Raw genomic sequence first — 18,965 nt, 5'->3', positions numbered from 1 at the left:
TGGGATCTGACAATCAACAGCATAATGGGAAAAAGATGACACAGCTGTCTTTTTTTCAATTGAAGCGGCATTAAATGTCAGAAAGTTGCCGTTTAAGTTCGCTAGGTTTGAGACGGTTCCCCGTTAACACCGCTTATACAAAAAAAAAGAAAAAAAAAATCACAAGCAGACGCTGCTGGATGATGCAAGCGGCTGAAAACGAAGCTGAATCGACGCAACAGGTTCAAACGGGGGATAAAGGACGTGCAACAGACAAGGAGAAAAGCTCCGTCTGAGGTTTAAACTTATTCAAACATCCCCCTTGAATCAAACGATAACAGCAGCAGCAGCTTGTGGGATAGGAGAGAAATGGTCAAAAAGGCAGAGCTTTTACTTTACAACAGATCATCAAAGCATGGGTGAAGTGTGAAAAACTGAAAACAAAGAAGCAATGAAGGGGCACCTGTTGTCCAAGGCGTGTCGAGAAGTGGAGAGAGCAGCTGAGCCGCTGATGACCTCATCCTCCACATGGTGGTTCTGAGGGAGTCGTAAGGTACTGCTGCCATGGTACCGATGGAAAACTGCGCGGTAGCGGCAAGAGGGGGAAAAAAGCAGCTGGAATCAATCAGTTAAACTCAAATATCCAGGTTTTCATTTCATGGGAAAACTGTTTAAGTCCCCCCCCCCCCCCCAATTAAACAATGTTCCCTTTAATCTCTGATCATAAAAAGACAAATATGGCTCTGGAAAACATTAGGGGCCTATTGCAATTTTTTCTTAGTTATATGTCTGCCTGTATGACAGCTGCTTCATTCCAGTGTCCATGCATCCGTCACGAAGCCCTGATAAAGTAACTTAATCCCCTCAACCAACAGCGACGTGAAACCCTGGTGGAGAGGATCATCCTTGGGTGCATGAAAACCAGCTGTTAATAATTTTGTGTTGTAAAAATAAACATTCATTAGCTTGCTTTGTTTTATTAGAGGTCTGAAAACATTTAACCCTAGTCATTTTTAAAAACATATTTCCTACACAATTTCTACCTGGAATTTGGAGGAAATGTTTTGTCATTTAGAAAATGAAAGAAAAACTGTTTTCCTCATAAGACCTATATGTAAACAGCAAATGACTACAAATGCTGAAGTTGCTTTGAATCCCCCCCTGCAGAGCTGCAAACTTGTCATCTGGTTTATTATTGGTGGGATTTTAGTAGGACTAAAATTAAATACATGGAAAATGTTAATGGAAACATCCAAAAATAGTCATACACATAATGGATTTGGATTTTAAACGATCTTCATTCAACAAAAAAGTTTGTTTTTGATATGAAAAACAAAAACAAACATAAAACAGACGTGTGTAGGGAAAAAAAAAAGTAAAAATATGTTTTGGTTTATAAAAACACAACTAATGTGTTTATTTGGATTTTTGCAAACAAAATAATCTATTATTTTCTAAATAATAAGTGGAGTCCAGGCTTTACTAACGTTACAGCAATCATCCTTTGGATTAACTTTTTAAATTTATCCACTGCGATTTTTAATAGGAAATTGCTTTTCCATCTATTAGAAATATTAATTTTGCTATTAAAGGCCAACAAAACAACAAGGGAACAAAAAGTATATAGTGATAAAACGTTTATTCTAGGTTATTAATGAAGAAGTCACACTGTAAAAAGCCAGGGAGTCACACACTCCTCCTCTTAGGTTGGGTAGAAATCAGACTGAAGCAGGGTGTCAGCTTCACCGAACCAAAACAAACCTTCCCATGCGGTTTCATAAGTCACTACTAGCTTTTATCCTCGGCGTTAGCCTGCGCCGCTTTGCGTTGAGGTTTAACGCTCAGCGGTGCAAGCTAACGCTGAAACGCTACAACCGACCCATAACTAGTACGAACCTATTTCTGAACAGCTAACAATTACAAGATAAAAGAGGAAAACACAGACGTCCGTTTCTCTGGCGTCAGTGACATTCGTCTCACCTCTCCCGACTAAACCTTGAACTCTCCACATCCCGGTCCGTCCGCTGGAGCAGCTCTAACTACCGACTTCTTACCGGAGGTTCATGCTTAAAAGTGCGGAAGGGATCGTCCGGCCCCATAAACAGACAGCAGCCGGTCTTTGTCTGGCGGTAGACAAATAAATAATAAAGAAACTGTCACGAGATGTGTCGGGCTCGGACGACCAGCAAACCGGAAGTAGGCAGATGACGCAATCGGGAAAGTTTGAGAAAGTGGTGCAATGCGGCGCCATTGCGCCACACATCGGTCAGTTAGGGAATTTCAATAGATTTCATTCACGGAAAAACCCCTGAGACTGCAAAAAATAAAATAAAAATAAAGTAAAACAAGATTTAACAATGATTTACACGATGCTATTAAAAATAGGAAATGTTGGCAAGAGAATGTCCAGTGTGCCTAAAAGTCCTTGGTGCTGCAAATTAACATCTGAGAGTCATATTTCTAAAAACAAAATTGACCTGACACAACACCTGAGATTACTCTCATTCCGTTGATTCCACTAATTGACAAAATTTTCCGTGCAGAAATCTTTGGAAATCACACATTTTATTTTTAATATTGTTTTTCTGGGGTTTTAGAAGTGGCTCATTTCTTTTTACAAATATATATATATATACACACACACACCTATAGGTATGTATACATATATATATATATATATATATATATATATATATATATATATATATATATATATATATATATATATATATATATATATATATATATATATATATATATATATATATATATATATACACACACACCTATAGGTATGTATACATATATATATATATATATATATATATATATATATATATATATATATATATATATATATATATATATATATATATAATTTAAAAATAGAAAATTTAAAAGTAACTAAAAATTTGCATGTTTATATATGTATCTAACCCCTCATGACCTAATAGGGATAAGCGTGTTGGAAAATGGATGGATAGTTAAGTATCTACCCTCTTTCCTATGACGCCCCTAAACAGTCCTGGTGCAACCAATTACCTTCAGAAGTCCCATAATCAGTGAACTGAAGCTCCCCTGTCTGCAATCTGAGTGTCACATGTCAGTATAAAAATACCTTTTCTGAAAGGCACCAGAGGCTGCAGCACCACTAAGCTAATATCACACCACGAAGCTCTCCAAACAAGTCAGGGATAAAGTTGCCGAGAAGTACAAGTCAGGGTGGGGTAATAGCAAAATATCAAATCACTGGTGTTCCCCCATAGTGCTATTAAATCCATCATATTCAGATGGAAAGCCTATGGTACCACAACAGACCTTCCAAGAGAGGGTTCCCCATCAAAACTCAATGACCGGGCAAGGAGGACACTAATCAGCCCAAAGACCAAAGGTAACCCTGAAGGAGCAGCAGAGCTCCACAGCAGAGACCGGAGGATCTGTCCAAAGGACCAATATAAGCCATAGGCTCCATCGAGCTGGGCTAAATGGAATACTGAAAAATAACATTAGTGTTAAAAATAAGAAGGCACAGTTTGAGTGTGCCATACTTAATACCCCCAAATGTATGGAAGATGGTGCTCTGGTGAGATGAGACAAAAAATAGATTATCAGATTGATGGACTGGACTGAAAACTGGTTAAGATATATTTATTTGAGCAAAATATACATTTGTAGTAATTAAAATAGATATTTTAATTTGTTTGTTTTTTACTCACATTGACCACAAGGTATATAAAAGTGGTGGTAATAACCTAATATTTGATAAGGCTTGATGATATAGTTTCTTCAAGTAGGACTTGAAGCAAACAGTAAAAACCACAAAACTCACTAAAAAATAATTTTTATTCGCTGCTTTTTCTATAGCTATAAAACTCTGAGAATGTTAAAACACAACTCCAGCAAAATGAAGATGATATAACTGTAAACCTAAAGATATAAAAAGACTGCATACAAGTTAATATCTACCAATATTAACCTCATAAAATTTCCAATTTAGAAAACAAATTAAGAAGGTCTTCATCTAAAGAAATATTTCATAATAATCAGATGTTTTTCTGTGATGTAACCATTGAGCTGAGGGTCAAGCATTTAGAGTTCAGTGAAAAAATAAAACGGTCAAAAAGTTTTCATTTTCATTTTCTATTCCATTAAAGGATTTAGTAAACATGTTTTTCTCTTGGCCAATGGCTCCTTGCAGATCTGAACTCCAAATCCAAACTCACACATAGAAAGGTAAACGCGTTTTGATTCCCCTTTTCTATAACATTGCCACCTTTTCAGCAAGTATTCTTAAACATACTTTAAGAACCGTAACCTTGTCAGCCTCATCAGAAAAGAAAGCTCCTTCCTGGTAAAGACAGCATTTCAGTTTGAAATAAAGCGACTTCATGATTAGAAATTCCTTTGGGCGCCAAGATAGGAATGAAACTCTCTTTGGCTTTGAAGGTTTTAAACTTTTGCTTCTGAATCTGCTGTCTCACAGATCCTCGCCACGCGCTGATGTTTGTCTCATCAGAGCATCTCACCGGGCTAAAAACAATGAGAGGTGAATTGAGGGCGTAACTTGAAATGGTCTGATTCATTTGATGGATTTACGCTCAAGAATAGTTGCTCTCCCTGTGATTGAATATGTGACGCAGTCTCTGACGCCTTCCTGGAACCACAGCTTCTTCCAGTCAGATGGATCTGAACAAAACAGAGGGGGGCACAAAGGAGGAGGTATGCACTCATGATGTCAGGTCCAACTTGGACTGATTCACTCTTTGCCCTGTTGCCATGGTGACACAATCATCGGGTCTTTCACTTCCTCCTCCGGCGAATTGCCTGCAGTAGCATGTAATGTTAACAGCGTCTCTGCACTGCCAGCAACTGTTTACTGGTCCACCTGCCTGAGGCAATATTTGTCAAAGCAATATGGAAAACATCGGGCTGAGCTGGAAAGGGACCCGCATCAGAACCGACTAATCAAACAGTTTGTTTTTGCTCATACTTCAGGTTATGTTTGAAATAGTAGCTAAATTTTTTTTAAAGCACCTAAGGGACTCACAAAGCAATTTAGCTCTTTCTGAAATCCTGTTTTGCTTTTATTTTACATACCCTCTTCATCCTGACAATCATAGCTTTGAATTTTCTTTCATCTCAAAGACGTAAATTGACTAACAGAAGAGTACTGGGTATTAAAACCACGTCTTTTTCCAGACACATTTCAAAGTTGCTGTAGGCGAAAATGCAGATGCTCCCAGTATTCCCTCCTGACTTCTTGCAGGATAACTTCAGGTAGTTACAAGCAGGTAAATGTTTTTTTCCCACCAAAAGCTTTTACAAATTTAAGGGGAAGCAAGTCTGCTCTGTCTTCTCTAACCCCCCAGTCGGTCGAGGCAGATGACCGTTCACACTGAGCCTGATTCTGCTGGAGGTTTTCCTTCCCGTTAAAGGGGAGTTTTCCTCTCCACTGTAGCTTTATGCTTGCTCAGTATGAGGGATTGCTGCAAAGCCATCGACAATGCAGATGACTCTCCCTGTGGCTCTACGGTTCTCCAGGAGAGAATGCTGCTTGTCAAAACTTGATGCAGTCTGCTGGGTTTCCTTAGAGAGGAAACTTTTGGACCAATCTGTATAATCTGATTGAATTTGACTTTCAAAAATGCCTTGAAATGGGATGTATCATGAATTGGTACTATGTAATTAAAATTGAATTGAAGTAAAGGGGTCATGTTTTTTTCCTGTTGAGTCCCTGATTGTTGGAAGGTGGAGCTGGCAGGCTGCAGCCAGCGCATTTGCTTCCCATCAGATTTGTGCAGAGCATCTATTTATACACCTATAAAATAAAAAACAGGCTCATTGTCCATTGAAAAAAAAAAATAGAAAATTCAAATTAGTCAAATCTGATTTACAGTGTCAGTCTTTTTCTATTCACAGAATAACTCCTGAATCTTACTGGAGCAACTTAATTACTCTGAATTTCACTTTGGAATATTGGAGAGGAGTGGACTTTACTATAATACATGACATATTTTCAAGATTTAAAATTGTTAAATATTAATTTCAATAAATACCGTACAGTTATGCACTACTTTGTGTTAATCACAAACATCAAATGATAATAAGACACAAGAAAGGTCTGTGCTGTAAACTTAAGTAAAATGTTGAAGGAGTATGAATACTCTTGCAAGGGACCATAAGGTCGACCCAAGAGCTGAGTTTGGGAAGACTCGGCATAAATTGAGCAGTTTCTGAATGGTTACTTACCTAACTACTTACCTCTACGTTTAGTGAATCTCAGCAGGCAGCTAAACAGAGCAATTTAAACACTGTGGCTGAACTGCAGGCCTCCACCACACTCTCTCATTTACTCTCTCTTCTACTAACCTCTAAACAAGTTCAACTTGGTTGTAGAAGTAAATATAGAAAAACACTTCCTTCACATGTGACAAATAATCTTAATGTATTGACATTTTTTTAATGCCTCGTCAAATTTAAACAGAAAGTAAAAGATTTGAACTTAAAACTACTGTTACGAGAATGTCTTGACAGAGTATTTAGTGAAAATAAATAAAGCAGCTTAAGACTAAAAATATATTGTTGCCTCCTATTTGACAGCAAAATCATTTTCCACTCAGCCTTGACAAAAACCTCTTCAAAGGACGACATGCAGTATTGTTACAGCATTTACATTGCTTTTAGTATGTATACACCCTTAACGTTGACATTTTATCACATTGCAGCCACACATTTAAATTTTTTTTAAACACACAATAGGTCAGAAATGTTTTGCATGTATTCGTTACCCTTTAGAAACTGATGGGCCAACTCATCTCATGTGTAACATATTTATTTTTGCAGTAACTGCAAAAGCAAAAAAACAAACAAAAAAAAGAAGAAAAAAAAAAACACAGTACAGGGCCACACTCGATGCGTGATCTGATGCATCACGTTCTAGTTTCTTCTGCCTTTTTACAACAACTCACTACACTTGTACAGTAAAACACAATACTGTAGTCACACTGAAACAGTTCGTATTACAACCACTCACATTACTGTCTATATGTTTACAGTTTTGAATCCATATGTCGCTTTCATGAACCGATTAAATCACAGCAATGTACTTTATGGCACAAATACTCTGACTAGAACTCTGATTACCATTTTATAGTGTTTTGAACAACAATTTTATAAACACCTCTTATCAATCACTCCTATGAACTGCATTCATCAAACTAAATCCATTTTAAATCAATGCCTTTCAATGTCTTCTACTACATCCAACCAGACTCAAATTAACACAGAGCAAATAACACTTTCTCTGATTACCCAGCAAATGCATAGTGTAGCTCTAATCCAAAAATACCTGTATAGCCAATTCCCCTAATGCGAATTTGCTCAGTTTTAGGTATAAATTGGTATTACACTTAAGTTGTACAGCAACTCTAAATGTGGTGTCCAGCTTTTATGCTTTTTCAAATAATACAATAAAGTAAAATAATAAAACATGAAATTAAACAATGACAGATTGAATGTAAGTATAAATATTGTAGATAAAATAAATGGTGTGGCCTCTTTTTTTAACAGATTAAACACTAAAATAGTGTTTACTTGCTATTCTCACATCTACCAGCTGGAGATTTTCACTGATCTTTGCAAAAGTCTTCAAGTGAAATCAGATTGGATGGAGAGCATCTGTGAACATTAACGTTCAAGTCATGCCATCTGGCCCAAATTTAATTGCACTGTAAACGTAAAAAGTGTGAAAAAGGTAAACCTCTCTGCTTCTCTTCATTCAGACCTCTGAGATCTGATGTTTTCTGTTTAGAGCGGGGTGCAGAAGACAGCAGAGGGGCAGCGGTGTGCTGGACGACGTGTTTGTTTTGTTAGCTGGGTTTGCTGCTGTGAAGATGCATTTCGTGAGTGTGTTCGGCTCTATGAGCTGGGACTTCAAGTTACATCCAGATCCTCTGAGTGGCACTGAACTTTGGGCTACTTTGGATTTGTCGTGAGCTGAAGGACTCTAGAGTTGGCAATTTCGGAGGAGCTTTTGCTTAAAAAACAAATAGGTTATCTTGAGCATCCATGCAATTAAAGCCATGGCAACAAATTCCCCAGTGCCGTAAACAGCTTGAAAGGGTTTGTCCACTAAATTAAGGAAAAGGGGTGGGGTGGTTAAAGAAGGAGTGGGGGGGGGGGGGATTCTGGCCCCTTTCCCCCTTTTTCTCTCACTCAGGCTGTCTCCTTGGTCACACACATGCTCAAACACAGACAAGGGCTAATTCCTGCTACAGCTACCACCAACATCATGGAGAGGAGCTCGTCTGTTTCTTTGGCCATCACATCACCCCAGCAGCCTGAACTGGAGACCAGCTTAGAACCGGACTCAGCAGCAAAATCTGATCCCAGAGAGGAAAAGGAGAATGAGGAAGAGGAGCAGGAAGGAGAAAGCTGTGCTAGAGATGACGCCAAAGGGCAAAGTTTGGATCCGGAGTGGGTGGAGGAGAGGTTCAGGATTGACAGGAAGAAGCTTGAAACCATGCTGTATGGTGAGTGTGATGGCTTCCTTAGTTGTTTTTGTAATCTTCACATCTTCATGCTCTGTCTGCTAAGCAGCAGGTTGCTCTTTTTGTCGTCTGTCACGGTCCTCCTGTGGGTTGGCTCCCGTTATCCACCTGAACCGGCGCCTGTCACTGCCTCCAGCTGCTTGTTGTTGCCATCACTAAATTCCACGCATTAAACTCCTGTTGCTGTAGCTTTGTGATTTATGACCTGTGTTGGCTTATGCATTCAGGGGCCCCTTTTCGCTTTTTATCCTCTCTGTCTGGGAAGCAGAGGTAACTGCCGCTCTTAGTTATTGCCTCTTGGCAGCTTCATGACAAATGCCTCCCTCGCATCACTGGGGAAACTCTGCGACTTGTGTGCGGCAACTGGAGATCATGTTTGCTCATGATGGCGCGGCGCTTAAACCGAATCAGCTGCGACGGCTGTCACTTGCCTTTAATGTGTTTGCAGCTTGGATTGTGTGTGACTTTTTGAACTGCATTGGTTTGAGCTGTGATGTTTCTCATACTTTTCTGTCACGTTGCAATTCACCCCGAATTACATAGTGTTTTTTGTGTCATGGTATTTTTTTTTCTTTTAAAAAACTGGGAGGTCTTTAAATCAGCACAGGCCATTAAAGTGATTTACTGTCTCAAAGCTGATGTGTGGTTGTCTTCCTGATGCGCCACTTTCTCGCTCTGTTTTCTTCCCATTCCTCAGCTCTGGCCTGTGTAACCCATAGCGATGACAAGGAGGGGGGGGGGGTGTTTCTGAGGAGGCTCCCCTTGAATCCTTCAAATGTCACCATGGAGCGATGGCCTTTTAAACTTGGATGTGTTTCCAGCGACCCCTTGTTCCACTTGCTTGGCAAAGTTTCAGCAATGTTGACGTTGAACACACATTATGTACTGAAAAGTTGCCCTGTGAACGGGACAACAAGGAGATGCCAACCCTTTACCTGTCTCATACACTACTTTGCAGTGTTATGTCCCCGACCTGTCCAGAAACTATATCATAAATGCTAATCAATTTAATGAATTCAAGGCTGAAAGTGGAACTCTACATTGTAGATTCAATGCAAACAGAGGGATACCTTTCCGGTATTTAAACCGGAAACATTCAAATTATCAATTTGAATGTTTCAGAGCAACAGAAAATCCAAAAAATGTTATATAACATAAGGCCAATGGAAAATTATCTTTCATATGAAAATGGTATGATCTTGTTAAGACCTGCATAATCATAGGGAATACTGCTAACTTGACAGATGTGCAGCAGACAATCGTACTTGTGCTTTTCTTGTTTTACTGTGCAGAAGTACTTTACACAAAGTACTTCTGCACTAGAACCATGTGCACGTTCAAAACACACAAATTCCTACACTAATGCATTGATCAGCAGGCAGCTTGGAGTACCTTGCCCCAGGGCACGTCAACATGTGGCTGTTAAGAAGCTGGAAGATAACACCCAGGTTTTCAGCTGCAAGACAACTGTAACTGCAAACTGTTTTCAATTTATGTAAACAGTGTCGGTGAAAGTGTTACCGATTCAAGCATTTTTATGCTGATGGTTCTATTGTTTGCTGCCATAGAAAAACAGTCGCTGCTGTCCTTAGTTTTACTTTATTTTATCTAACTTAAATGCTGATAAGACAAAGGTCCTGGTGTTTGCCAACACAAAGAAAGTTTCCTGCAATCTATTCCTTCCATAAAATAACATCAGGTGCCACTGAAATCACGTATTCATTTAAATCACATGTTGGACATGATGTGAAGAAGTTGAAGATCCAAGGGTCTTCTTCAGACACAGTTATTGATTTCCTCTCAGTGGAAGGAAGACAAGGCAAGTTTATTTGTACAGAACATTTCAGTAGAAGAACAGTGCAAAGTGCTTTACATGATTAAAACATGTGACAATGAAAACACAAACTAAAAACAAATATTAATGATTAAATAAACAACAGTTGGACTACAAACTTAAACTATTGATGTTTCAGTTAACAGCTTAACTAAAACACTCGAAGGCAATCCTAAACAAATGTGTTTTTAATCTTGGTTTAAAAGAACTCAGGATTTCAACTTTTACAGTTTTCTGGAAGCTTGTTCCAGATAAGTGCAGCATAGGAACTAAATGCTGCTTCTCCATGTTTGGTTCTGATTCAAAGTATGCAGAGTAGGCTTGAATCAGAAGACCTGAGTCACATGTGTCAAACTCAAGGCCCGGGGGCCAAATCTGGCACATCAAGGCAATTTATCCGGCCCTCAAAAGCCAAAAACGGCATGTTATGTCATAAAGTAGAGGCATATTAAAGTGTGTAAAGTGGCTAAAACTGTGACTCCTGTAGAGAACGTTGATTTTCTTTTAACTGTGTAGTAACAGCGTGCTGCCACTAGATGTCAGCTTTTCCGCAACCCATTAAAACAACACAGAAATGCCCACAAAGAAAAAAAGTGATGCAGAATGATGAGTTTAAAGTGTAACTGATCCCAATATCTTTTTTGAAGATAAACTGTTTAAATTGGGCCTAAGGGTGCTAATGTTACGTTATTGTCATTTTGTTTTACATTTTTATGTAAACTGGAATGAAATTATGAAATCAAAATTGTCATCTATACAGGCCTTTTTAATGACTTCATGATGCCAAAGGGTCCCAGTATAGAAATTAGATTGACATCCCTGGTCTGAGTGGTCTGGGAGGTTAATACACTGACAGCAAAACTGTTATGTATTTAGGTGCTAAGTCATTCAGTGATTTATAGACTAACAGATGTATTTTTAAGTCTATTGTCCATTGTCCATTGTAAATACTTCAGAACTGGGCTGATGTGCTCTACTTTCTTAGTTTTAGTGAGGACGTGGGCAGCAGAATTCTGGATCAGCTTCAGTTGTGCGATTGACTTTTTAGGCAAACCTGTAAGGACACTGTTGCAGTAATCAATTCAACTAAAAATAAATGCATTGAGATGTTTTTCAAGATTCTGCTGGGACATTAGGACTTTAATCCCGGAAATATCCTTCAAGGCAAGGCAAAGCCCTAACCAACACATACACGATGGCTTTCACCAAGACTCGGCAATTACTTAACGGTCCAAAGTTGGTGTGAAGCTCAACTGAATTTTTTACTTCCATATTGGCATATTATATTGCATTTAGTTATATTTCTGGTCCTCTTCTCTTACAGGCTTCCATGTTTGCAGGCTGCTACTTTTTTGACAAAATAAAATACCAAAAGCTGCGCTCTGTTCTGGGAACCCTGGGAATTCTGCTACAATTTGCTCAGGAACCAGGAAGTAAACAAGAGCTGCACACTGCACCCAAGTAGTTCCTTCCCGTACCTCTAGGTTTGAAATGAGAAAAACTTTACAAAGGCATTGTTCATGGAGAGAACTGGTTGTTTATAGGGAATGTTATTTTCCAGGTGACAAATGAGAAGGATTTAGGTTGATTTTACAATAAATATCTTACTTATAGAGCCTTTAAGTTTTGTTTTTATTTGGCTGAAAAAAATATGCCAATCCATGTATTGATTTCTTCTATGCATCTAGCTATAACAGGTTTATGGTCACCTGGTGACATTGTAATGAATAGCGGTGTGTCATCCGCATAGTTAGGGAAACTGATCTTTTTGTTAGTTATAATCTGAACTAAGGGGAGCATGTAGATATTGAATAGGAGTGGCCACAAGATGGAACCTTGTGAGTAGCATCTGGTCTTAAAGACCTTCCTGCCTCTCTTGGATTACAATGATATTGTTTATATGAATGCATCTGCAACCTCTCTCTATATATTTGATGCTGTCCATAACAGAGCACTCCACATTACTTTTGCTCTTGTCTTTAGGGCATGTTTTATTTGCTTATTTAATCTATGTTGTATTTTTTTAATGTTTAATTTTTTTGTAACTTTTTGTAATTTTTTTAATTGTCTCAAATAGGTCTGTCTTGAAAATTAGATCTTGGATCTAAGTGAGATAACCTGTATAAATAAAGCTTAAATAACAAAAGAAATACTGGTAAAATAATTCCCACTCTTCCCACTGAGTCACAGCCCGGCCTGGGGGCGCAATGTACTGCACCATAACAAAATTACTTGTGTTTGTTTTGGAAAGCATTTCAAAAATAAATTTTCCAAACATAAAATGTTGTCTGTGTTTTTTTTTTCCAGCTCCAGAACAAGGAGGGGAGACGGGAGAAAAGTTTTTCGAGCGAGTGAGTCAGCCTCCTTTGAAAGCCCTCTTATAATCAAACCCATAAAAACACTCACCAGTTCACAGATCATTGAAAATATCTAGTTTCAATATTTGCTTCAAACTCTGTGCCAGCCTTTACACTTTTTATGGAGATGATAATTGCAGTCTTTGAAATGCAAATGGGCCTTTGTGTCCCCAGAACGGAGCAATCTCCTCTGTCTGAATGACTGTGTGTAGGTGTGTTTCCTAATTGTGCATACAATGAGAGTGTCTGCTTTGCTTCTCGTCTAATCTCTCACAGGTAATGAGGGAAACTGGCACTCAGGTGAAATGGCCATCCAAACTAAAGATTGGAGCCAAGTCAAAGAAAGGTGCCAAAGTCTTTATACTCTGTTCAAACCAGTGAGATACTTTTTCTCTCATGGTCTGTAACCCTCTATTATATAATCACCGCTGTCTATTTACTGCAGTACAAGCAAATGTTTGAGAATTGTCTGTGATTTCCTCCTAGACCCGCATGTGAAGGTGGAAGGGAAGAGAACCAACGTTATGGAAGCCAAAAAGAAGATACTGGAAGTGCTAGAAACCAAGGTGAGAGCTGTCAACTGATAGTCTTGCTTTGTAGCAGAACGACTGCACTAACTCCTCAAAGAATAGATTTAACTAAATCCCTGGAGGTCTGATGTGATAACTAACGGTGACGTTCATGAGACTGAATTACTTCAATTATACAGTGATTGCATTTCATGTAGCTTTAATATACACCACATTTAGGTCCACCTGGATTCCAGGATCCAAGCTTTCCCATTGGAACGTTGCCCTGACTCTCTTGCAGCCATGCATCTCCACATGCAACAAAATGTGGTTCAGTGTGTATTTTGACACCTGTCTATCAGGAGCAACATTAACTTATTCAGCCATTTGAGCTACGGTAGCTTGTCTGTTGGATCTGACAAAATGATTCAGGGTTCACTCTAAACCTACATCAGTGAATCTTGGCCACCCATGAGCCCATTGCTGCTCCTTCCTTTGACCAGTTTTGATTGATTCTGACCAGAGAACCTCACATGATCTGTTGTTTTGGAAAGGCTCTGACCCTGTGATCCTGTCATTGCAATTTGATCCTCATTAAACTTTCTCAAGTCCTTTATACTTGCTAATTTTTCCTGCTTCTGACACAAATAGTTAAAGGACGTTGGCTTATTGCCTAATATATCCCACCCACTAACAGGTACCATAAGGGAGAGAAAATCAGTGTAATTCACTTTACTTGTCAGCAATCATAATGTTATTGAAGTTAATGTGTTTTAAGTTGGGCTGTCAAATGATTAAAAATTTTAATCGCGATTAATCGCATAATTTCAATAGTTAACTCAAGATTAATTGCAAATTAATCACATATTTTATCCTTTTATTTCTGAAAGTGTAAAAGCCTATTTGGGCATTTTAATATGCTATTTTGCAATATATGACACTAATACAAGACATGCTTGTACAAAAATTATTTTTATTTTTTATTTTTCAAGTACTTTTCAGAATTGGAATGAAAACATCCTTGTGCCATAAAATGTTAAACTCTGGCCAATAACGGCTAAATCGCTAATCATAACACCCTGATGTTTACACAATGTGTAAACAAATGTGTAAATAAATACCTATTTTCTTGGCGAAATATTTTTTGCCTCCTAAACAAAGATAGACATGGTATTACGCATATACATATAAATTAATACCAATTTTACATTTCAATAAAGTCACAAGTTTTATTGTTAATTTTTTCACTCTGTCAAACACATCTAATTCTGAGCTGTCACACCAACAACAATAATTTATTCCTATATTTTTGCATGCTGTTTATATCCACGTTCATACACACATTTTTTTTTAAAACCTAGAAAAAGGTTTTAAATTTCCAGGTCATTTCAGAGTCTTACACTTTGCTTGCAACTGTGCCAGGAGCTTAAAACCCTTGAAAGAGAACTGTTTAGCACAGCTTTATGTCCTGACACTGTAACTCTAGAAACTTCATTTGGCCATGTGATTCAGCCTTAGTTTGTCGAATACAAAGACAACAAATTAATAAGCATTTCAAGCATATGGTTTATGGGTTGGGTTCTGGAATGTTATCCGCGAGTAAAAACTCATCTTCAGAACCAATCTCTGCTCAAAATGGTGATCTGCACCGCGTAATCTACTTTCACCTTTTGCACTTTTGCTCCGTAAACTGCAGAAAATATGGGCATCATTGCTCTCTCTGCCTTTACTTCCATCAGCTCTTATGTCAGCTTAGTGGAGGATGCGCTCCAGCGCATAATGAGGCGGAGGGATATTTCAGCGGGTTGTACTTGAAGTGTCTGTAGCACAAGCGGGTCGGTTTATAACTCATGTTTATCGTCACTTATTTTAGAGCCCAAATAAGCGATTTCACTTTCAGAAACAAACTAAAAAAAACCCAACCCACGGCTCATGAAATTTACAAGCCATTTTAGAAAAAAGAAGCCCAAAGTCATATAAAATAAACAGACTTGGCGACAGTGAGCGTGTGTCTATTTTGCTCCAGTCTCTAGCATTCTTGGAACTACGGAAAGCGCCGAGGGTAAAAGAAACAGCCCGAAGAGCACTGCGGGAGGAAAAAAAAAACACTAGGGAACAGTCTGTGTGCTTTTACGCGTGATTAAGGGTGACAAAAAAATTGACGTTGTTATGGTGTACCAAAGATAATGCGTTAATAATGCATTAATACTGACAGCCCTAGTTTTAAGTGTTTTTCCATCCTTAAATCTAATTTTTTTAGGTGCTTAAGAGGAAGTTTCCAAAATTTCTGCCCCAAACTGAGCATGCAGTCCTTGGCTTGTGTGACTAACAGGTGAACAAGGTGACGCTGAAGATGGACGTGGCCTTCACAGAGCATTCCCATGTCATTGGAAAAGGTGGTGGGAACATAAAGAAGGTGATGGAGGCCACATGCTGTCACATCCACTTCCCTGACTCCAATCGTCACAACGCAGCGGAGAGAAGAGCAATCAGGTTGAAAGCCAGCAATATTTAAGAAATTAGACTTTTAAAAAAAGTTCATTTATTTCAGTAACTCAATTCACTGAGTGAAACATGTCCTATAGATTATTTGCACCCAGACCAATGGTTTCAAACCTTTTTTGTGTTCATTTTGATTTTTTTATTTTTTTTTTTACTAACGTCTAATGAAAACACAGACCAAAAAAACATTTAAATACAGAAATAGCAGGTTAATGAAAAGAGACCGTACACTGGCATGGAGGTTAAATATATCTAGTAATAAATGTAGTTAGAGGCATTGTTCTTATTATTTTTCAGGTTTCTATTGCTGGGCCATAGAAGGGGTGGAAGAAGCCAGAGGAGGATAAGGGTAAGTAGTCAATCTAAGCAGGGACTTTATTTATCTCAACACTCGGTTCTTCACTGCCGTCAGATACACGGATCAATACTGCAATCAATGGGATGACAAGTACAAATAATACCGCTTCTTTTGTCAAAATGCCAAGCTTTCTGCAGTTCTGTCTTGGTGTCGACAGCCATCTTTTCTTTGTCTTTATCCTGCTGTAGGACCGTCCAGCCGCTGTCACTGACCTTTGACCTGCCCCAGTCAAGCCTGGTACCCCAGGCTCTGCCAAGATGCAGGCTCTCCACTTATCCAGCAGTGGCGCAGAGCTTAGGGGTCAGCGTGAGCTTCAGGGCTGGTGCCACCACTGCCTCAAGCCCAGACAACCTTTTATGGAAGTGGTCCTGCACAGTTTGGGGGCTGCACGGGCACGCAGCTGCTGTCAAGGTTACTTTCACCTACAGCACTCTTCACACACACCGCGGAAATCTTGTATCAGTCCATATTAAGACTTGTGTGTGTAAAGCTATCATCTGCCCGAACAGAAGGCGACGTGCATCCTGATGGAGCTCCTGCTTGGGTCAGAGGCCCCAGGGGGGATAGTGAGCAGCCAGCTGGATGTCACTGCTCAGCAGCATCTCTTCCTGTTGGGACAGAATGGCGCCAACTTTCTGAGTGTTATGCACAAACCCAGACCCAAATCATCCTGCCAGACCTTAGCGCTCCTCAAAGCCCCCCCTCGCTGCTCATCCAGGGCAGCCCTGATGGAGTCTGTCTGGCTCGGCGGCAGCTCATGGTACACGCACGCCTTTCTTTTGTTGTTTCTCTATCATGTTTGCTTCTGCGACAGTTCCCAGATAACCACTATTGTTCCTGTGTTGTTGTAGTTTTTTTATTTACTGTGAAACACATTTGCACACATCTAGGATTGCCTGCCCGTGTGTTTGATGTTTGACATGCGTGAAGATGGGGAGGGAGATCCTTGCAATCTGACTCAGATGATGCAAAACCTCGGAGTCTTCATTTGTGTCAAGCCCAAAGCGAAACAGACCAGCAAGGTGAATGTAATTTGCATGAGATACCATTAAAAATAATGATACAAAATAATTCAGTGGGTTTGTTGGCTCTCAGCTCCATGTTTTTAAAACTACATTCAGTCTGGGGCCAGGCTGAGGGTGTTTTGATTGCTTATTTGCAATGGCTCTGTTAAGAAAAAATAGTTATTTGTTTATTTATTTTGGTAAATTCTCTTTACTATGAATTTGGATGTACATTCATTCACTGTTTTAGATCCATCTGCTGCAGTGGGTTGAATGCTGATGCGGTAAATATCTGTGCTGATGTTTATTTATCAGTCGGTGGTGGTGAAGGGTCTGGAAAGGAACATCTCCTGCATTTATGAAGCCCGCCGTCTGCTCCTGGGACTCGATTCCTGCGAGACTGCAGAGGTAACCACGGTGAGCCCTGATCTCATGTCACCTGGTGGCGGGCTGGCAAACTATTGGCTCGACATTTTGCTGCAGCAGCTTCATCTCTCTGAACAGGGTAAGTTTACACAAAATAATGTGCAGATGTCCAGCAATTCAAATAATATACAGGTGTAAAAACGCTTCATCTATAGACTTTAACAATTTAAGAAATCTACAGGTTACCCACAGTCACAACCACAGAACAAACTGATACCTTGACAAAGTTTCTTATTGCTTATTTGCATGTTGAATAGGGATTGTCTCTATGCAGTGCAAGAAAATATTGCAGTTCACCACAGCCGGCTTTAATTATACTGAAAGCTGCATCGCAATTGCATCTTCAGATTCAGCGCTGAACTGACGAGCAGTTTTACAGTTTTTAAGGAAACTTGACTGCATTTGGTCATCTTCAGTTCAATTTCCAAAGGACCAAACTAGTCCAACCTCAACTGCTGTATTCTATATACGCCAGAGATTCTTTAAGGCAGTTTGTCAACATAAAGAACTGAATAGGCTAATCATTTTGAGTGGTCTTAATTTGGTTCATTTAATTAGTGAATTCTGGTTAGTATAACAGATTACCTGCTGCTTTTCAGAGGGTTCCTCTGGGGAAGTGGTGGGTGTGTTTTTGGCTTTAAGTGGGTTGCTGGGTGGGAGTATGCCAACCAAACAAAGTGGCTCACCCCGGTCACCATCCATGCAAAAACCACCACCACTTTTCACTCAAATGGATCTGGAACAGAGCTGCAGTATTTGGCAAAAACAAAACTAAAGTAGCCGCTAAGACTAACATGAATAATACGACACATATTTAGTGAGGAACTGAGACAACCAGTGGAGATGTAAATGCCGCAAGCTTGTTGCCATTATGTTACCCTGAACCTTCACCCACCGTGATTTAATTCCCTTAAAACCCTCAGTCTCCCCATGGGTTGCTTGTTGTCCGCATTTTGAGTGCTGGTACTTCACTCTATAAAGGACACAGAGAGTCACTCCATGCAAAAGCATAACAGGAACAAGGCTTAATAGATTTCATCTCCTCTGGCACTGCATTTGTGCCAGAGGAAAACATTAGCAGAGCATCTGGGAATAAAGACCAGTGAGAGAGAAACAAAACTCATAAACAGATGTAGAAAAATACTGGTAACAAAAAATTATAAACCAGGAAACAGATTTTTCAGAGCAACAAAAGACAAGTACAGACAACTGTAATAGAACTAAAAAATAACCCATCAGGTAACCTAGTTGACACAGCCTGATTGTCAAAACTCTTTGAATGTCACATGATCCAAAAGACTTATGTGGAAAAAGTCAAAAAGGATCACTGCATGAATGCATCCAAAATATCATTCTGATGGACCACCTGCCGAACAATTACTAATCTATATTTATGGATGAACGCAAGAATGAATGAATTTCCTTCAAAGAGAAAACATTCCTTCCC

The 18,965-nt window shown here is 39.2% G+C and overlaps 1 protein-coding gene across 1 annotated transcript in view; it reads right to left on the bottom strand.

Annotated features, from left to right (window-relative positions):
* Positions 1-18,965, bottom strand: part of dele1 (DAP3 binding cell death enhancer 1) — a gene marked incomplete in the record, with an annotated part of 30,075 nt that overhangs the window by 4,573 nt on the left and 6,537 nt on the right.

This window comes from Fundulus heteroclitus, chromosome 23, assembly GCF_011125445.2.
Source record: "Fundulus heteroclitus isolate FHET01 chromosome 23, MU-UCD_Fhet_4.1, whole genome shotgun sequence".
NCBI classification, from domain to species: Eukaryota; Metazoa; Chordata; class Actinopteri; order Cyprinodontiformes; family Fundulidae; genus Fundulus; species Fundulus heteroclitus.
This window is presented reverse-complemented; position numbering and strand designations above follow the sequence as displayed.